This window comes from Heliangelus exortis, chromosome Z (genome assembly GCF_036169615.1).
Source record: "Heliangelus exortis chromosome Z, bHelExo1.hap1, whole genome shotgun sequence".
Classification (NCBI taxonomy): Eukaryota; Metazoa; Chordata; class Aves; order Apodiformes; family Trochilidae; genus Heliangelus; species Heliangelus exortis.
This window is the reverse complement of record NC_092454.1, coordinates 12,716,267-12,738,484: the sequence shown is the minus strand read 5'-3', so window position 1 is coordinate 12,738,484 and position 22,218 is coordinate 12,716,267. Positions and strand designations below refer to the sequence as shown.

The window sequence follows — 22,218 nt, the reverse complement described above, 5'->3', positions numbered from 1 at the left end:
CAATCCCCTCCCCCAGAACAGAGCTCGCCCGGCTCCCCCATGCTTCCCTGTCTCTCCGAGGCTGCGCATGCGCCGGATCGCGGGTGTGTCTGGGGCGGGCAGGCGCGGAGCAAGGTGAGCGCGCAGGGACAGAGGGCGCGTGCCCGCCTGTGGGGCGGGGCGGGCGGGGCGGGGCCCCGGGCTCAGCCACGCCCCTCCTCCCTCCGCTTCCCCCTCCCTCCCAGCGGGACCGGAGGGCGCTGGGGGGAGCAAGCGCCGGGGTGCCCGCGGGCTTAGGAAGGGGGGCGGTGGAGGTGGTGGGAGCCGGTGGCTGGCGGGGACCGGTGGGTGGCGGGAGTCCGTGGCTGGCGGGTGCGGCAGGAGGCGGTGGGAGCCCTCGCCTTGCGATGTCCTGATCTGTGTCCGCTGGCGGATGTCTGTGGGGTGTGTCAGCGTGGCTGGCCGGTGCCGGGGTTGTCTGCTGCCCACCGGCCCCCGCCGCCTTCTCCTGGGTGCGTGGCACCGTCTCGTAACTGTTGAAAACTTGTTTAAATCTCTGCTTCCCCATTCCGCCCTGAGCTTCGGCGGCTCATGGGGGAACTTTCTCCTGTGCTGGTGCAGATGGTGTAAGGCAAAGAACTTCTAGACTGAAAAGCAGTCTGTCAGGAGAAAGAAATAACGAAGACCAAAAAAAAAATCGACTGTAATTTTCCCAAATCACTTCATGGAATGGCACAAATAACTTGGCATTGTATGAAAGGGAGAGGGGGGAACAAAAACTGCTGATAAAAAGCTCTGCCAGTTTAAATGTGTTCGACAGCACTTACAAGGATATTTTTCAAGTCATGTTTGTGTAAGAAGTCTCAGAGGCATTTGTGTGCCAATACAGCTACTCGGCTCTGCGGTGAGCCTGTCTGGGGATCCGCGCTTGGTTTGAAGTAAGCTTGGCTAAGAGTGGTTTTGTTTGTATTAGGTCATCTTTGTTTAAGAATTAAAGTGAACTAATCCTGGACAGTTTTGGTACCCCCATTTTGAAGAGTGTGTTACAAAAATGTAGACTGTAGAGAGAACTGCATCTGGAAAATACAGTGTACCATGAAAATTTAAATTGCCCAGTTTCTTTTTCTGGACAAGATCTGTAGCACATTTAATTACATTTTCAAGTGCCTTTCAGTGCTAAATGGAATCCTTAACCATTATTTTATCTAGAAAAGACAGAAACAAGAGGACTTGGTGATTGGTGACAGGCAGGAAACAAACCAGAATTTTCAGAAGCAAAGAATAATAGCTAATAGAAACTTGGAGTGTTATCAGTTCTATTCCTCTAGAAGTCTTTGGATTACATCTCTATGCTTTAAATCAAAATAAATTGCTGAGTGTTCTAAAAGTAAATGTATAATTGGCCAGTCATTTATATCTTGAGAATGTCATTGTTGAATTAGTGTCACAAGAATGAATGAAGTAACCGGAAACTTCGAGAGAGGGGAGTACTTTCAGGGAAGATGTTATGATTTAACTCCAGCCAGCAGCTAAGTCCCACACATCCGCTTGCTTATTCTTCTCCAGTGGGATGGGGGAACAAATGAGAAGTGAGAAAACTTTTGGGTTAAGACAAAGACAGTTTAATAAAGTAAAGCCATGCATAAAACCAAAGCAAAACAAGGTATTCATTCACCATGTCCCATTGCCTGGCAGGTGTTCAGCCATCTCCAGGAATGCAGGGCTCCATCACCTGTAACAGTTACTTGGAAAGACAAACACTCTCAGTGTCCCTCCCTTTCCTTATTCTTCCCACAGTTTTATATGTTAAGCATGATGCCATATGGTGTGGGATATTCTTTTGGTCATTTGCAACCATCTGGCCCATCTGTGTCCCCTCCTAACTTCTTGCACATCCCCAGCCTACTCAGTGGCGGGGCGGTGTGAGGAGCAGAAAAGGCTTTGACTCCCTAAGCACTGCTTAGTGATAATGAAAACATCCTGGTACTGTCAATGCTGTTTTCAACACCAATGTAAACATAGCCCCATACCATCTACTGTGGAGAAAATTAACTTTACCTGAGCCAAAACCAGCACAGTAGTTTATTATTCATATCCTTTCAAAGAGTTAAAGTTTTGTGCCAGTGTTAAGTTATAAAAAATATCCACTTTAGGGGATGAATAAAACCTTTTATATTTTTTTATGCTATCAATTTCAGTGAAAATATTATCAAAGTGTTGTTCTCATATTTCAGAGTTCAAAGAACAAATTATTTTTACTTCATCCTGGAATTTATTCCTTAGCTCCAAAAATCAGTATATATGTATGTATGTGTGTTTCTATACACTCAAATTTAGCTCTAAGAAGTTGTTGACAGAACTTACATTAAGTTTAGAACTTCTTTCCATGCCACCTCTAATATTAAAAGGCTGGTACTTACTGTAACTTTAGAAGTTTTTGTGGGATGCATTTCTTCAAGTTCGTTATCATTTTCCTTTGATTTCTAAACAGCTATTTTTCTTTAAAAATTACATTGGTTGTTCTATCTACTAAGGTTGATATAATAAAACCTTAACTCAGATAAGATAGAATTGTGAGGAAGATGTGGAATTTTGTATTTGTTTTTCAGTAGTAGTTTGCTGTTTCTTCTAAGTTTATCTTAAAAAAAAATGTAGCTTTCTTACAGAATTCTAAATAGTGATGGAATAGCATACTAATAATTTTTTACTTCTTTCTTTCCCTGAATGTAAGAAGTTGGAAAGATGTCTGTGTTCTGCACTGTGAAATCGCTGTCCAGAGGGTGTTCAAAGAAATATCACATGCAGATAACAAGGTAACTGTTTCTCTAATTCTACCCCTGATGAAAACACTAGCATTTTTAAATAGTAAGGTTATTTATTCTGCATTCTGTTAATTTCTTACTTCTCTGCTGGGGATGCCAGTGGGAATGTCCTGGAAATTGCTAACTGATTTTCCACAGGCCACTGTACTTTGAATCAAGTCTCCACCTCTTATAGATACTAGTTTTGAATAACATGGATGTTAATAATGGTATGCATAATGAGTAAGAGGGCAAAATCCAGTTCTTAAAGTTACTATCAATAAACTTTTATCACAAAAGGAAAATCAAAATACTCCTAAATGTTCAAGATACTAAACTGAAGAGGCATAGTTAGGAGGAATAATTTCATTTTAATGCAACCAAGATTAAGAAAAGTCAGGTGAAGAAGTATCTGAATTGTTAAATTGCATTTAGATTGAAGCTTTGTGGGCAGTAATAACACTGAACTGATAATGATAAATTAAATAATGTGTGAGTTCGGGAGTTTCCTTTTTTCTGTTTTCCACCAGAATTTTTTTCTGCATCACTAAGACTGTTTACAAACATATTTAAGTAAGATTTTTTTCTACTTTTAAGTTCTTTATTGTTTGCTTGCTTTATCACTTTCCTGGGAAGCTACAAAGAGGCTGAATAGCTTCCCTTTCTCATAGAGTTTTTTTTCCACTTTCCTATCTCTTGTTTGATTATTCATTTTACTTAATGTTATTTATTCCCTCTGGCATGATCAAATTACCATTTTCTCTTTGAAACTGCATTTCAACTATATTCATCCTGAACAGACTCTCCTCCATCCACCTCAGGATCCTCATTTCTGTCCTGAGGACAGAAGAGGAGCAAGCCCTGAACAAAAACAACATGAACTTGAGGCTGGTGCTTACCACACGTTTCTACACCTGGTTGCCAACTACCTGACTCAGTTCCATTGCCCACATTGACATTTAGAATGCCATGACTCCAAGACCCCATTCCTGACTCCTGCCATGTTTTTCTCTGTTGCCACAAGACACCTATTGCCACCTATTGCCACAAGACAGCTATTTAGATCACATGCTTATCTAGTCTGCTCTCCTGTCTCTGACAATGATCAATAACAAATTCTGGGGAAGAAATTAGGAGAAAGAATAGTCTAACAACTAAGACCTGTTAGCATGTAGTAGGACACCCTACAGAACATTGTCCCAGCCACCACTGATTGTGCTGAAGGATTTTCTGCATCCACAGAAGCTAATACAATTAACTTCCATTGAGTTTATTTAGACAGTTACAAATCTGTCTGCGTAACGCTGACAGTTGTCTGTCGTAAGGAGTTCCATAGCTTAACCTGGTTTTATATGAACAAATCACATTACCTTTCATTGAAATCGTGTTTCAAGTGCTATGTAGATTTTTAATAGATGTATTTTATATATGCATTTACTATTTTTATCCTGCTTCCCCATTTTGGGGTTGCAAGGTTGTACCTCTGTAGAGGAACTGTGGTTTCTGTGGCATATTCTGTTGGTTTTTCTTATATCCATGAAGAATAAGGTGTGAGTGTGTTGCACAAGTACTATAAAAGTCCTCAATTTTAAGTAGTTGTTGAACAAACACTCAGTTTTGCCTCTGCCTTTTAATAGTCAGATCAGTTTTACTCAGGGTATTTGGCCCCCTGAGGCAGGGATGGAGAGCAGAATAGACCTTCCCATAATCCGGGAGGAAGCAGTTAATGACCTTCTACAGCACCAGGACACTCTCAAGTCAATGAGTACAGATGATATTCACCCAAGTGTACTGAGGGAGCTGGCAGGGGATATTGCCACTCTTTATCATTTATCACCAGTTTTGTTTAACAGGGGAGGTCCCAGATGACTGGAGTCTTGCCAGTGTGATGCCCATCTACAGGAAGGGCTGGAAGGAAGATCTGGGGAACTACATGCCTGTCAGTCTGACCTCAGTAGCTGGGAAGATTATGGAACAGTATATTTTGGGTACACTCACACAGCAGGTGAAGGCCCAGCCAACATGGGTTCAGGTGAGGCAGGCCCTGCTTGAGTAACCTGCTCTCCCTCTATGACCAGGTAACCCACCTGGTGGATGAGGGAAAGGCTGTTGTCTACATGGACTTCAGAAAAGCCTGTGACACTGTCTCCCAGAGTGTTTTCTTAGAGAAGATGTTGGCTCATTACTTTGACAGGTATAAATAACTGGCTGGATGGCTGAGCCCTGAGAGTTGTGGTGAGCAGAGCTAAGTCCAGTTGGCAGCCAGTGAAAGAGAGAAAAGATCCTGACAGGATTAACTCCTGTAAGGAGAGTAGATCAGGCCAAGATGTTGTGTGAATTTACTTTATGTAGAATTATAACTTGTAATATCTTTGTATTCGTAACAAGTAGAATTCAGGGTTAAACTGAGACAAAGCAGCTGAGACAGGTCAAGACCCTAACAGGATTAACTTCTGTCTTGGAGATAGTTAGAGGTATAAATCTTGGCACCAAGATTAGCTGGGCACTGGGGGAATGTAAACATCTGCACAGATGAGGCTGCTGGCACCAGCAGATAAGGGGAAGATAATTGCAAGGGTCTGATTAACAAGAGGATGAAGTCATTGAAAGCAAGAAAGGTAAAAGTTCAACCCTGAGGAAGACTTCATTACTTCATCTAAAGACCCCCAAAACATATCCCCAAAACACGACTCCGCCCAGACTCCGCCCAGACTCCGCCTGTTATGAATATTATGATTACATGTTGCTACCCCCTGAATATGTATGTAAAGATGATGTAACCTCCTTTTTAATGTATAAATACCCTAACCCTTCCCCTTAACCCTTGGAACTCTTTGGAACTTTTTGTCCAGCATGAGCTGGGGTTCCCCGGATCCGTAAATAAATACCTTTGCTGTTTAAAGGCTCAAAACTCCAGTCACCGGTGGTGTTCCCCAGGGCTCAGTATTGGGACCAGTCTTGTTTAATATCTTTATCAAGTATCTGGATGAGGGGACTGAGTGCACACTCAGTAAGTTTGTGGTTGCTACTAAGTTGGGTGGAAGTGTTGATCTGTTTGAGGGTAAGAAGGCTCTGCAAAGGGAGCTGGACAGGCTGGATTGGTGAGCCTGGAACAATTTTGTGAGGGTCAGCAAGGTCAGATGCCAGGTCCTGAACTTTGGTCAAAAAGGCAACAGTACAGACTTGAGGAAGAGTGGGTGGAAAACTGCCCAGTGGAAAATGGCATGGGGTCCACGTCCAGCTGAATGTGAGCCAGCAGTGTGCCCAGGTAGCCCAGAAGGCAAACAACATCAGAAATAGTGTTGCCAGCAGCAGCAGTAGTGAGGTGATTGTTCCCCTCTATTCCCTTGTTGTTCCCTGCTGGCACTGGTGGGTCCACATAAAGTAATGTGTTCATTTTTGGGCCCCTCAGTACAGGAATGACATTGAGTTTCTGGAGTATGTCCAGCAAAGAACAGCAAAGCTGGTGAAGGGTCTGGAGCTCAAGTCTTATGGGGAGTGGCTGTGGAAATTAGGATTTTTTTAGCCTGAAGAAGAGGAGGCTGAAAGGAGTTTGTAATGAAGTGGGGATTGGTCTCTTATCCTGGGCTACCAGTGGTAGGAAAAGAGGAAATGGGCATGTGTTGCGTTGCCAGTTGGTCATGATGATCTTAGAGGTCTTTTCCAACCTTAATGATTTTATGATTCCATGCTTCTATGATTCTGTTGCACAGAACCGTAACTTAATTGTTGTACTTAAGACAGTACGTTTCTGTTTAGGTAATTTTTATTTTTAAGAGTTCACTGTGATGCCACTGAACTGATCACCTCTTTTTGAGCATCTCATTCTTCTTAATAGATTATTCTCATTTTTATAACTAACATTTTCCCTTTAATACCTGCATGGTATATTTTTTCCATCAGAAAGGTGAAGCTTTTTGGATGCAGACTGTGAGCCACTAGTGGAATGCTAGAAGTAGTTCAGAAAGGAAGTAGGCAACGGGTAAATTCCAGAGAATGGAATTGGATAAAGATCCATCAAGGAATGTGACTGAAATAGATAGCTAGCCAAGATGAGAGTTCCATTAGAGGTGGGATAAAAGAAATTAAGGTGACAAATTCTTTAATTCTATGGCTTGAACAGAGCCTTGAAATTCTGGATCAATATTTCTCTGCCTTGAGAAATTGCATATAAAACTTACTGGCAAAAGATGTTTTATCTCAAAATCACCCGCATACACAACAGATCTGTGTCATTATGCACATATGTTAACTATATACACATATGTCAAATTACATTAACGTTTTTCCTGTTCTCATTCTTCTATGCACAGAAAGGTTGTGCACTAGGTGTGGATGAATAAAAGTTCTCTCAAGTCTGTGGTTTCAAAAAAGCAGGCAGCTTAATAGCAGGTAAAGTTCAGATGGTTAATTTTTGTTATGCGCAGTTGAATTCAGTCTCTGGTGAAGTGTTTCTGTTAGGTACAAATCAAATTAATGAAACAGACATTTCCAGACAGTTGGCAAATGTGAGTTTATCGTTTTATGGAAGCATTACTTCATGTATGATAGTCTGATATATTTTACATTGTATTTGCAATACTCACAAGACCCCATCAGTTAGTATTTTATCTTTATCGTTCATTAAGTGCTGCTTATCTGCGTACCATTTGTCTTACATTCTTTAGCTGTGGCTTTTGTCTAGCATTATAAAAGAATGTATGTGATGTAACTAGAATGCTTCTGGCTGTTACTGAAATGCAATGGTTTTCTTTTAGAAATGATACAGCTATTGTGACTAGCAGTTCTGTTCAATTATATTTCTAAGATATAAAATGAAGAACAGTGTGTCTGTTCTGGAGTGGAAGGAAAATGCAAGTAAGCACAATGTAGCTAAGTGGCTGGGAATTTGGCTAGCATCCCTGCCATTAATGCCAGCACTTTAAAAGCCTTGGGTACTTGTTCTTTCTCATTATGTTGAATGAGAACATTGGTCAAGAGTACTGTACATTGGAAATGTTCTTGGTAGAACATTAGGCTTTTGCAATTATTCTTTAATCTACAGTTGTTAGCTAACTAAGGTAAAACTGACAATGTAAATAGAAAAAAATTAAAGTGATGTTGATGCAGCCAGACAACTGTTCAGGCTTTGAGCTCGGGCACAAATAAACAGTTTAAAGAAGTTACAGAAATTACAACTGTTAGGAACTTGTGTGATGGAGCAATGACTGCCTTCCTTTGAAACATTTCAAATCTTGTAGCAATGTAGAATGCTGTGTGATCAAACCAGTAATTAAACGCTAGTCTTACTGGCAAATAGTGAGGTATTCTGCTTCTAATTTTCTCCAGCTCTCCTACCATTTATTCCCATTTCCATCTCCTTTTACTCTGTTGATTCCTATTCCTTCCCACAGTCAGAATGATTCTTACCCATATATGATCAGTAGGCTGGAGCACCTCCACATTGAAGACAGACTAAGGAAGTTGGGGTTGTTCAGCCTGGAGAAGAGGAGGTCTCTAAGGTGACCTTACAGTGGCTTTCCAATATTTGAAGAAGGCCTGTGAGGAAGCTGGGGTAGGGCTTTTTGTACAGGTGTGTAGCAACAGGACTATGATTTAAAACTTGAAGAGGGAAGATTTAGGTTAGACATTAGGAAAAAACATTCTTCCCTGTGTGGGTGGTGAGATGCTTGACCAGGTTGTCCAGGGAAGTTGTGGCTGCCCCCTCCCTGGAAGTGTTCAAGGTTCGATGAAGCCTTGAATACCTGATCTAGTGGAAGGTGTCCCTGCCCATGGTGATGGTTTGGAACTAGGTGATCTTTAAGGTCCCTTCCAACCCTAGCTATTCGCTGATTCTGTGATTTCCATTTATTTCCTTTCTCATATTCCTCAGGTCTTCACATTGGCTGATACCTTTTAATTTTCACCCACTGTCCTACTCTTTTCTTCCTAGCTCAGCTCATATGCAGGTTTTGTTTTTAAAGTAGTTTATATGTTTTAAAGTAGTTTATACACATTCTTGTTTTTTATTACATTGTTGTATTGTTGAATTAGTTGTTATGTCAAATTTTTACTGTAAAAACTCTAGTGAATCTCTTTTCTCCTCATTTTCTAGAGTGATAGAAGAAATGTTAGAATTGCTTTTTAATTTCAATTACAAGAGTTTTTCTCTTTTGGCCATTTGAGTCATGTGGAGAGTAGTAGGCAGAAAAACCTTGAACTGTTCCTTTTTTACAAGTGCTTTGTTAGCTTCTTGGCATATAGATGTTTGCCACATGTCTATCTAGACAGGTTAGTATTTTTCCAACTTAGAGTTTTAGAATTCCTTCACCAGAGAGATGGTAGATGTTCTGCTCCATCCCAAAGAAATGTTCTATGAAAGAGATTTAAAAATTAAAACCAAGTAAAATGATGGTTGGACTGCCAGGTATGCACAAAACTAGCTGCATAATATACCAGCTTTAGAAAAAATACCTAAGATTAGGCAGAATATCTGTTTCCTAAGTGTCTTGGGAAAACATTTATTCTATATCCACAGATTTGAATAATCATTGCTCTGTTTGTATGTATCTCATGCCTTATTCTAAACCTACAGTGTACGTTCTAATTTATCTTACTCTATTTATGTCTAAAGTTTGCCTTTGCACTTCAAAAGCTGCCTGCTCCCCCTAGGATCAGAAAATTGTCATTGTGTTTATTTCTTTATGCAGAATCGTTGAATTGTTGGTTGGAAGGGATCTTAAAGATCATGTATTTCCAGCCCCTTCTAGTGGGGCACTTCCCATTAGACAAGATTACTCAAAGCCCATCCAGTCTGGGCCTTGAACACTTTCAGGGATGAGGTATTCACAACTTTCCTTCAAAACCCAAGCCAATGTCTCTCCTCCCTCACAGTGAAGAATTTCTTCTGAATGTCATATGTAAATCTACACTCTTCCAGTTCAAAACCATAACCTCTCACCCTGTCGCTACATGCCCTAGTAAAAAGTCCATCCCCAGCTTTCTTGTAGTCTTTTCAGGTTCTGGAAGGCTGCTATAATGTCTGTCCCAAGCCTTTTCTTCTCCAGGTTGAACAACTCTACCTCCCTCATCCTGTCTTCACAGGGGAGGTGTCCCAGCCCTCTGGATATCTTCATGGCCATTTACCTGCTGGCCACACTTCTTTTGAGGTAGTTCAGAACACTGTTGGCTTTCTGGTTTGCAAGCACACAACCAGGTGGATGGATGATGGCAGAGCAGTAGACATAAGTTTATCTTGACTTTAGTAAGGCATTTGACACCATCTTCCACAGCATCCTTGGAGCTAAACTGAAGAAGTGTGGCTTGGATGATCAGGTAGTGAGGTGGATGGGGAGCTGGCTGAAGGATAGAAGCCAGAGAGTTGTAGTCAATGGGATGGAGTCTAGTTGGAAGTCTGTTTCTAGTGGAGTCCCTCAAGGGTCAGTACTGGGACTAGTACTATTCAAAATATTTATTGATGACCTGGATAAGGGAGTAGAGTGCACTATCAGCAGGTTTGCTGATGACACAAAGCTGGGAGGAGTGGCTGACACCCCTGAAGGCTGTGCTGACATTCAGAGGGACTTGGACAGGCTGGAGAGTTGGGCAAGGAGAAATTTAATGTATTACAACAAAGGCAGGTGTAAAGTCTTGCATCTGGGAAAGAACAACCCCAGGTACCAGCATAGGCTGGGGACTGAGCTGCTGGAGAGCAGCATAGGTGAAAGGGACCTGGGGGTGCTGGTGAATGGAAGGATGACCATGAGCCAACAATGTGCCCTTGTGGCCAAGAAGGCCAATGGCATCCTGGGGTGCAGCAGCAGAAGCGGTGTGGTTAGTAGGTCAAGAGAGGTTCTCCTCCCCCTCTACTCTGCCCTGGTGAGGCTGTATCTGGAATACTGTTTCCAGTTCTGGGCCCCTCAGTTCCAGAAGGACTGGGAACTGCTTGAAAGAGTCCAGCACAGGGCGAGCAAGATGAATGAGGGAGTGTAACATCTTCCTGATGAGGAACGGCTCAGGGAGCTGGGGCTCTTCAGCCTGGAGAAGAGGAGACTGAGGGGTGGCCCCATTTATAAATATGTCAGCAGTGAGTGCCAGGGGGATGGAGTAAAGCTTTTCTCCAGTGTATCGACCACACCACACAGCTTGGTGTCATTGGCAAGTTTGCTGATGGGGCCACTCTGATGGGGCTTTGAGCAACCTGGTCTAGTAGAAGGTGTCACTGACCATGGCAGGGGGATTGGAGCTAGATGATCTGTAAGGTCCAACCAGCATTTTAACCAGTGTTTAAGTTACGAGTTTTACATCACATCGTGGTAGTGTTAGTGAAGCCCCTTATCTAAATATATAGAGGATCTCTGCAAAAGAAGCAAAAGAATGTGAGAGTTCAAGGGACACAATTTTGATCTAGTATTATGAAGTCTTGCAAGTTCTGTCAGCAACTCTTTAACAATCTGCTGATTTAACAGCAGCCAGAATGAAAGAATATATTTACATGGAAAAAAAAATTAATAAGAAGTCAAAGAAGTTTAGGGCCATAAAATGTTGGGTTTATCATAAGTGATTTTGTGAGGTCATTACTGAGCAAGATAAAATTTAAAGCTTAAAGACGCATATATATCACAGTAACTGACAGTTGTCAGCATTCTTTGCTAAGATACAATTTTGTTAGCATACAGGAATTTGCTAGCAACCAGTTTACCTAACCTAGATGATATCACCATGTTCTCATAAACTACTGGTGTATGATAAACACTTTTATTATGTAGTATGAAACACCTTCAAGCTAGCATGTATGTAAAGCAGTAAGATACAATCATTAACAATCAGCTTCCCAACAGACATTACATGACCATTATTGAAGCAATTCTCATTAAACCAGTTTTCCTGGATAGGACTTGTTTGAATGAAGAGAATGAAAAATGCCACTTCTGTGAAAAATCAAGCAATGACTCGTAAACTTTGATGTACAGAAAAACAGAGGAAAAGCTTCTGGTTAACTATTTTTATGGGTGAAGAAAAAAAACAGTTTTGACTGGGGTCTCAAGGGTGAAGCTGTAGAACAAACAAATCAGTAAAACAAAAAATAGATGAAGCACAAGCTTTTTAATTCAGAGTCTAATCATAAGCTGTATCAAAGTATTTTGAGAGAGGGAAGACAACTGAGGAAAGTGAGGAGTGTCTGCTTAGCTGAAAAATGTTGATATTTCTCCTTGTTCAGTCCTTGAAATATTGAAATGAAAAATATAAGGATTTGATTATGAGTAATTTTTGATGGAAAGGTGACCAAGTTTACTTTTTTTACACTCCACTCACACACACTTACAGGCTTAACTTGGCAATGTTTTTGATGTCCCGGTAAGACATCTGTTTATACTAATTTAGCTCCTTCCCAGAACAGATATAAGAATTCACTATACAATGCAATCTACTCGAAAGATTTAGGATCATCTTTTCCTTTAATATACTGGCTAGAGTACTGTGACACAGATTTTTATTATTTTTTTTTTTACAATTTACTTTCTATCAAGTTGTAAAGTAGTAACTTTTTTTCACCTATGGGAACAATTTTATTTCTATTCTTACACCATTTTCTGTTTGGGTTTTTAACAAATTCAAATCACGTATAGTATTTCTTTTTTTTTTTCTAATTTGAGAACTCTTATTAATAAATCCACTTCATGATAGGTCCATTTTATGCTTATGTTTTGAAGAAAACAAAATAAAATTCTGGGACAGAAAACACTAGTTCTCACAAGAAATGCTGGCAGCTAAATCATTAAGAACCAGCCTCACTTGGCATTATGGTCAATATGCAGGGTCTCATTTGTAATAGGTGTGGTCCTTTGATGGCTTTAATAGGCAGATTAAATGTTTAAATGGAACAGAAAATTTTAGGTTTTAATTTGTACTTATTGCCAGTAATTACCGTTAATTGCCTCTTCGTGACACAGGAATGTATTTAACGCAGGATTTAAATACAAGAGGGGGTGATGCCTGATAACATATATGAGGTGAACAATCTCTGGGTGTGTAAGTGAAGTATACACCCATAAGAGTTCTGCTGGTTCACTTCAAACTGTACACCAGATGTGATGAGTAAGAATTTGTTCCTGGAATCAGCTGAGAGTCAGTGAGCTGAAGAAGTTAGCTGAAGAATTGCCTTGGCAATTGTGGAGACAAAAACTAACTTCAAAATAGGGAAGCACCATGATGACGATCTCAGTCCCTAAAGTGATCTGACTTTTAAAGAATTGTATCAAAGTATAGGTACACTGTGTCTTGAGAGCTGCCTCTAGAGACAAATAGTGTTGTCATCTAGATGATGAACTGAATATACCAAGGAGGAGTTATTTTTTAAACAATGGAAGCCTGAATTAAACATTGTTAGTGTTTAAAACTAACTGTGATTTTGGCATATATGATGCACCTTGTACCTAACACATGTGGTTTACGTCATATAGCCGTGTCTATTTTCTTAACTTCAAAGCCTTCCCTTTGCCTTCTTTAGGTCTACTTGGAGTAACAATCAAACCAAAAGTGGAAGATGGAGCAATTTTATCATTTTACAAGTCCTCTACAGCAAGCTTAGTAAAAATTATTGATATGCTAATCATATCAGTAGTGATCTGTAAATAATGCTAGTTGTTCTTCAAGTAGTAATTGGGCTAAAGTTTTGTGGCAATTAATACTAGAGCCGATTCATATTAGTTTAAGTCCTTAATTGCATATAATTATAGATTGGATTATGGAATAAACACCTACAACTTACTACTATCAGCTCTGTTAGTCTGCTATTTGAAAGAATTAAGCTTTTCAGCATTTCTAGAGTCTTTTTCAACTTGTCTTTGGTGCATCTTAAATCATACCTTGCACCCAGCCTATTTTTCCAGAGCTCTTTATTGATCCAGTTGCAGGTGTTAATGTAATCACAGTGACATTACTCATTTCATTATCTATTTTCAGTGACTCATTTGACTCATCTGTCTTGGCTCAGGATGCTAGAAGTTAATCATAACATCTCAAACAAAAGAACACATAAATTGTAAGTAGAATTCTTAAAAATGTTGTAACAAATTAGTTAAATGATGTTGAGTACAACTGAAACTTCTCTAGTCACAGAATCACAGAATATCTTCAGACCTCTGAAGATCATTGAGTCCAACTCCCCTGTTGGAAGACCAAAATAAGGGCAGGTCACTCAGAAATGGAACCAGATGGGTCTTGAAGGAGACTCCCAAGCCTCTCTGGGGACCCTGTTCCAGGGGCCTGTAACCTTTACAGTAAAGAAATTCTTCTCCATGTTGAAGTGGAACTTCCTGTACTCCCTCTTGAATCCATTGCCCTTCATCCTATCACAGGGCACAAGTGAGAAGAGGTTGTCCCTTCCTTCCTCACACCCAGCCTTTATGTGCTTATACACATTAATTAGATCCCCTCCCAGTCTTCCCCTCTCCAGACTAAGCAGCCCCAGGTCTCTCAGTCTTTCTTCATAAGGCAGCTGTTCCAGTCCCTTAATCATTCTCATAGCTCTCTGTTGTACTCTCCCACGTAAATCCCTGTCCCTCTTGAACTCAAGGGCCCAGAACTTGGTGCAGTACTCCAGGTGAAATCTCACTAGGACACAGTAGGCTGGGAGGAGAACCTCCCTCAATCCTGGACACATTCTTAATGCACCCCAGGATACCACCTGTGGCCTTCTTGGCCACAAGGACACTTTGCTGTCCCATGGATATTGTTCACAAGTGCTCCAAGGTCTTTCTCCATGAGTCTGCTCTCTAGCAGATTGCCTCCTACCCTGTACTGGTACATTTTGTTATTTCTTCCCGAGTGCAGGGTGCTGCACTTGTTCTTGCTGAACCTCATTAGGTTCCATTTGGCCTAGCTCTCAAATCTGTCCAAGTCTCGCTGAATAGTTGCACAGCCTTCAGCTGAATCAACTAGTTCTCCCATAGCAATTTTTTGTGTCATCAACAAGCTTGCTGAGAAGACACTGTCCCATCATCAAGGTCATTAATAAAGATGTTGAACAGGAGTGGACCAAACACTGATCCCTGGTCAACTCCCAGAGTCACAGGTCTCCAGCTGGATTCTACACCACTGATCACCACTCTTTGAGCGCTATTGTGAGCTATATGTGAGCTCATCTTAATCCATCTCAATGACCATTCTTCGATCCCATGTTTCCTTGAGCTTGCTCACAAGGATGTTATGGGAGACTGTCAAAAGCCTTGCTAAGGTCAAAATAGACTACGTCCACTGCTGTCCCTTCACCTACCTACTTGGTCATGTCTTCCTAGACAAATACCAAATTCACCAAGCATGATTTCCCCTTGGTAAGTCCATGCTGACTACTCCTGATAACCTTCTTCTCTTCTATGTGCTTGGAGACGACCTCCAGAACAAGCTACTTATCATGTTTCCAGGGATGGAGGTGAGGCTGACTGCTCTGTAATTGCCTGGATCTCCCTTATTGCCCTTTTTGAAGACTGGAATGACACTGGCTTTCTTCCAGTCCTGTTTGCCATGATCTCTCAAAAATGATGGAGAGTATTAGAGCAATAACATCAGACAGTTCTCAACACTCTTGGGTGCATCCCATCAAGGCCCATGGACTTGTGTACATTCAACTTGCAGAACTGATCTCTAACCCAGTCTTCATTGACTAGTGGAGGATCTTCCCTCCTCCAGGCTTTCTCTCTTTTATCTGGAGTTTGGAGTTAACAAGGGCTGCTCCTAGGAGTAAAGACCGAGGCAAAGAAGGCACTCGGCAGCTCTGCCTTCTCTGCATCCTCTGTTACAACCTCATTCACCTGCTTCCACCTCATTCAGCAATAGGCCCACACTTTCACTATTCTTCCTTTTACTACTGATATATTTGAAGAAGCTCTTCTTCTTTTTACTTCCTTTACCAGTTAGAGTTCCAAGCGAGCTTTGCCCATTCTTATTGCTTTCCTCCATACTGTGGCAGCATCCCTATAGTCCTCCCAAGTGAGAAGTCCCTTCTTTCATGCACTGTAAATTTCTTTATTCCATGAGACTTTCTTCAGAAGCTTCTTGCTGATCCATGCAGTCCACTTGCTGCCTCTACCTGATTTTTTACTCAAAGGAATGCACTTATCTTGGGCTTGAAGGAAATGGTATTTAAAAACTGACCGACTTTCTTGAGTTTTAGCCCATGGGATTCCTGCAAGTAAATCTTTAAAGAGTATGAAATCAGCCCTGTGGAAGACCAGGGTTGTAGTCCTACTTAGTGCCCTTCTTGTTCATTGTAAAACATGTGATCACTGCCACCAAGGCTGTTTCTAACCAGACCTTTACTAATTAATATAAAGTCCAGCAGTGCATCTCTCGTTGTTGGTTCCTCCACTGCCTGCATCAGAAAGTTATTATTGATGCAGTGCAAGAGCCTTTTGGACTGAATATGCCTGACTGTGATAATTACAACATATACCAGGTGATTGGAGTCACTGGTAAGTACTAAGGTGTGTAATTTATTTCCAGTTGAATGTAGAAGGCATCATCAACATCTTTTTGGGTTGGTGGTCTATCGTAGACACTCACAACAGTTTCACCCCCCATTTGTGTGTCCCTTAATTCTTACCCACAAGATTTCAACCATTCTTCCTCCCCCCGAATACATTCCAGTTGCGTTTGCACATAAAGAGCAAACACCACCTCCTTGCCTTGTTAGTCTGTTCTTCCTAAACAGTGCATAGCCACCCATGACATCATTCCAGTCAAGGGAGCTGTCCAACCATGTTTCAGTGACTGCAATTATATCATAGCCATACAACATAAAACAGATCTCCAATTCCTCCTGCTTATTCCTCATACTCTGTGCACTGGTGTACAGGCATTTCAGAGCAGTACAAGCTGGACAATATTTTGAAAGAGTAAAAAACAAGTACAAAGATAGATCCAAACACAAAGAGATAAAAAGGAAGCTTCAGTGAGACAACAAGATTTTAATGGAAATTTACATTTATATCATAGAATCATGGAATGGTAGGGGTTGGAAGGGACCTCTGGAGATTGAGTCCAACTACCCTACCAAATCAGGAACACCAGGGGCATGTCCCATGAACACATGTCCAGATGGGTCTTGAAAGTCTCTAGAGAAGGAGACTCCACAACATCTCTGGGCAGCCTGTTCCAGTGCTCTGTCACCCTTATAGTAAAAAAGTTCCTCCTGTTGAAGAGAAACTTCCCATGTTTGAGTTTATGTCTGTTGCCGCTCATCCTGTCACAGGGCACCACTGAAAAGGGACTGTCCTTTTCTTTTTGACAACCACTCTTCAGATAATTATAAACATTAGGAAGATCTCCTCTCAGTCGTATGTTCTCCAGCCTAAACAGCCCCAGGTCTCTCAGCCTTTCCTCATATGACAGATGTTCCAGTCCCTTGAACATCCTCATAACCCTCCATTGGACTCTCTCTATTTCCTTGTCCTGGGCATATACTTAAACTGGGAGCCCAGAACTGGACTACTTCAGATGTGGTCTTACTAGGGCAGAGTAGAGGAGAAGGAGAATCTCACCTGCTGGACACACTCTTCTTAATGCACCCCAGGATGCCATTGGCCTTCTTGCCCACAAGGGTACATTGATTTCCCATGGATAAATTATTGTCCACGAGAGCTCCAAGGTCCTTCTCCATGGAGATGCTTTCCAGCAGTTCAACCCCTAATCTGTACTGGTGCATGGCATTGTTCCTCTCCAGGTGTAACACTTACTCTTGTTGTTCCCCATCAGCTTCCCCTTTGCCCGTCTCTCCAGTCTGTCCAGATTTCATTGAGTGGTTGCAGAGACCAAATTAGTGAACATGGTTGGTTGGAAGTCAGTATCATAAACATGGAAATCACAATTACTATGAAGTGTGGTTGGGTGGGTATGCTTCAAATTCCTATCTCATTTCCCCAGAGGACTGACTATATGGATGTATGGTTCAAAAAAGGAAAGCTATATTAGCTGTCCCAGAAAGTGGATCTTGACATGCAGCAAAGTTTTACTCTGTCAGACAGAATAAACAAAAATTTTTCCCATGTAATCACAAAATCTTTAATTATTCTTTGTCAACTGTACTGTGAGTTACTTAAGCGTGTGCTTTATTCTGAGACAAGAGTGAGGAAAACCGTGGCTTTGTCTTTGTAGGTAGTATGGTTTGCATTCATAATTATGTCACAGTAGATGAACCAAATAGTTACAGTTTGTGGCAGAATGACACAGCAGATTTGTCATCATTACAGTTCCAAGTGCATTAATGGAATCGAAATTTGGCTGTTAGTCAGCAGAATGGCATGGCTTAATTAAGGTGATCAATCTTGAAGCAGGCTTAATCACAATAGAAGCTCCAAGGACGTAAGACATAGATTGGTTGTGGAGGTTAAAACAGAACACTCCAGGAAAAGGGAGGATGAAAAGAATGTACTTCCTTATGGTGCCTAATGTGATTAACTTATGGGAGCAATAAGATTTTATTTTGCATAAATATTCTTAATATTTTGTTCCTGACACAGTAATTTCTTATTACATTCTACATTTTTTTTAATGTGTGTTTGTCTTGCCATGAGGTTCACCCAGCTTGTTACAGATGAGATGATTACTAATCTGTTGCAAGTATTTTTATCCCTCTGCTTAGGAAGGGATGATCTTCTCTAATAACATTCAAAAGACTGAAGTAGAAAACAAATATATTGTTGTAAAATACATGAACTGCAGTCCTTCTGATGCTGTCATTGCTGGAATTTTACAGACAGTAATATTACAAAAAATCCAGTTGCTGCACACTCAGCAAAATAGAAAAAAACTGTTGATGTTGATTATTAAATCATTCATATAAGGTTACATTTTTAATTAGAACATCTTTTAAATTGTTTAAGATAATTGAATGAAGACTGTAATGTTAATTAAAACTTTGTCATATCTAAAAAACTGAAAGGGAAGTTACATAGAAATTATGAACCTAGGAAGCAATAATAAACAGGAAATTGGAAATATATTTTTTTAAAAAAAATCCAGATTAAATGTTGTTGGCTGGTTGCTAGAAGATGAAAGTTGCATCATCTGTCCCTGAATATTAAAAAGCTGGACTATATAAAGTATTGCATAAATAATACACTGGCTTACTGGAGTCTGGAAAAAGAGGAGGATATGTAAAATTACTCTTTTGTAGTATTTTTTAATTCTTGGTGACATCTTATTTCTCCATGCAACTAATGTGAAAGCTTCTGACAAGCAAACTCGTATGTAATCATTATCAAATAACTATCAAACTACTAACTAATGTTTTATTATATCTACTTTGTTTAACACTTTTAGAAGTAAAAAAAAAAAAAAATTTCTTTCTTTCAGTAGTGATCATTTAGACAGACTTTGCCCCCAAATTTGTTATAACTAATAATTCCTTGAGTATATTCAGATAATAGTGAGTTGGTTGATGCATATAATGCTATATTCATGGGCTTTCCTAACATTGGATACTGCTTAACTAACATTCTCAAGATAAATGATGATCCCATCACTGATAGCACTGTTATTGTAAGATTTACTTTACTAGGAGAAAGGTGAGGTCAAAAGGTATCTCTAGATATCTGTGTTTCCTTGTATGGTGTGCTGACTACATCTCAAAACAACTTGTTATGAAAACAGGTAAATTTAAAATTTCTTTATGCAATAAAAAATACTGGCTTGAAGGAAAAGTATTTGCAAGGAATATAGAGACAAGCAGGTTGTTAAACATCAATTACTAAGGCAATTAAAATTAGTGGAATATACTTGCATGTCTTAATCATGCTGCACTAATAAGGGACAATTATGATGCAGAAATCAATATTGGAGATGCAGTGGTCGAAAACTTGTAGGGAAGATAGATGGAAATGCTGGCAATTTGGATTGTTTCATTTTACTGTTAGATTTTTGGTAATTACCCAAACACACTTGGCAAGGCATCACTAAGTATGACAAAAAGAAAAATTTGTCACTATCACAAAAAATACATTCTGTAATGTTGAAAGGCACATTTGTTTTTAAAAAATGGAAATTTTTCTGTCCAATTTTAGTGCCTGCACTACTGCTCCCTTTTTAACATGCGCTTACAGATACTGCAGGATGAAAGAATCTATAGAGTTTTTGAAACAAGAAGAGTGAAACTAATAATTCTCCTGCCCCAGCTCCTGACTTAGACATGATGTAAGTAATTAAGCTATTTTATCTCAGTTTTGCCCTTTGCAGATAACAGTTTACTGTTTTCTATAAATTTAGGAATGCATTGTATTAATTAAATTCCCTTCCAATCATGATGAAAGTTTTAATTTTACTTTTAAATTGAAGTCAGTTTGATACAAAAAAGCTGTTTTGAAAAAAATTACTAGCTGAAGCCTTACTTCATTGCTTTTCCAGCTAAAACTCATTAGATTTGTAATGTGTTCAGAAATACTTTCAGCTCACCTAGGTTAGACATATGTGAGACTGGTTACTATTACTTTTTTTTACACTGTTACTTAAAGGTTTTAAAATATTTTAAGCATTTAATAAATATACCTACGTCACAAGTAAATGTTGTTATCAGCCGCAGTTTTATAACCTTGTGGTTTAAATAATTTAATATTTTTGAGCTGTTGCTTTATGACTTCAATGTTTTAAGTCCCAATGATCTGGGTAGCATTCTATTCATTAGTCGATCCAGCAATAGAAATTATCTCACAGAAAAGAAATCATCAAGTTTCAAGGTATTAGATACAGAGAATATAGGGAAATATCAAGTAGTGAGGTCTTAGGAGAAATGACACATTTGATTCTCTGCATGAATCAGAAAAGGCTGACAAATTTCAGCTCAGCATCCATGTTAACACAGTATTAGAAGAGAATCTGCCTTGCAAGTAGAGTATAGGTTTGTTTCAACTGATCTATGATAGAAGGTTTGGGTTGGAAAGGACCTTACAGATCATCTACTTCCAATGCCCCTCTCATGGGCAGAGACACCTTCCACTAGACCAGGTTGCAAGTCTTGGCCTTGAACACTTCCAAGGATGGGACATCCACAGCTTCCCTGGGCAACCTATATCAGTGTCTCAGCACCTTCACACTAATCAGTTCCTAATAACCAATCTAAATCTACTCCGTCTCAGCTTGAAAACATTATCCCTCATCCTGTCACTCCATGGTCTTGTAAAAAGTCCCTCCCCAACTTTCCTGTAGCCCTTTCAGCTACTGGAAGGTCACTGTAAGGTTTCCCCAGAGCTTTCTCTTCTCCAGCCTGAACAACCCCAACTCTCTCAGCCTGGAGAGGTGGTTCAGCCTTCTGATCATCTTTGTGTCCCTCCTATGGACTCATTCCAACAGCCTCTGGGTCTTCCTCTTTGAGCAGCTCCAGAACTGAATACTGCACTCCAGGTGGGTCTCACAAGAGCAGAATAGAGGGAAGAATCCCCTCCATTGTCCTGTTGGCCATGCTTCTTTTGATGCAGCCCAGGACACTGTTGGCTTTCCGGGCTACAAGTGCGTATTGCTGGCTCATGTTGAACTTCTTGTCACCCAGTACCCCAAGTGCTTTTCCTCAGGGCTTTTCTCAATCTATTGTCTGCCCAGCCTTTGTTTGTGCTTGGGATTGCCCTGACACAGGTGCAGGACTTCGCATTTTGTTTTATTGAACTTCATGAGGTTTGCATGGGCCCAACTCTTGAGGTCCTTCTATGGCTTCTCTTCCCCCCAGCATGTTGACCACACCACAGAGTTCAGAGGTTTTGGCAAACTTACCAAGGGTGCACTTAATCCCACTGTCCATTTGCAACCTGATTAATGTACATTCATAATAAGGTTAGGATATGGAATTTTTAGAGGAATTTCTTGGCAGGCTGGGATGGTGGAGCCCACTCTGCAGTAGACAGGACAAAAATACATTGTTTAAAGGCAAGAAGAAGGGAATAGATTTGGAATCCAGAGTTAGATCTGATAGGGGTGTTCATAGTTCTAATAGATCTCTTCAATTAGCTGGCAAGGTGCATAATATCACCTTCTGTGCTATGAAAGTCATTCACTTAAGGTACTGATGGTAATAAAATAGCAATTGTGATCAACATGTTATTTTAGTTATAAGTTGTTTTTTGCATTGTTTTCCTTACACTAATACCTGTATAAATTTATCATCCTTTATAACTTCATTCTTACATGAATGTTCTTCTAAGAACTTAGGGATTTGGGGATCTTCTGGAGTGCTGTAAACATGAACTACTATGGAAGAAACTTGTTGTTAAACATAAACTAACCCTGAATAGGCTTGTAATATTTTAGAATAATTAGTGGTTTTTTCCTTTTTCTTAATATTTTTCTGTTGAGGAAAACCTTATATCCACTTTGCTTTTGCTTTTATCTATCCCAATATTTGCAAGCTTGCAAAAGGAATTAACTTGAAAACTTTTTTTATGTTCACTGGTCATTCTTCTTAAAGAATTTAGAGTCA

General features: G+C 40.1%; 1 long non-coding RNA gene across 1 annotated transcript; it reads left to right on the top strand.

The window, feature by feature from the left end:
• The first annotated feature begins 2 nt into the window (after positions 1-2).
• LOC139789408 (uncharacterized) lies at positions 3-19,949 on the top strand. Its single transcript, XR_011723167.1, has 3 exons — positions 3-114; positions 2,711-2,792; positions 19,859-19,949. It is a non-coding gene; the product is annotated as an uncharacterized lncRNA (long non-coding RNA).
• The last annotated feature ends 2,269 nt before the right edge of the window (positions 19,950-22,218 follow it).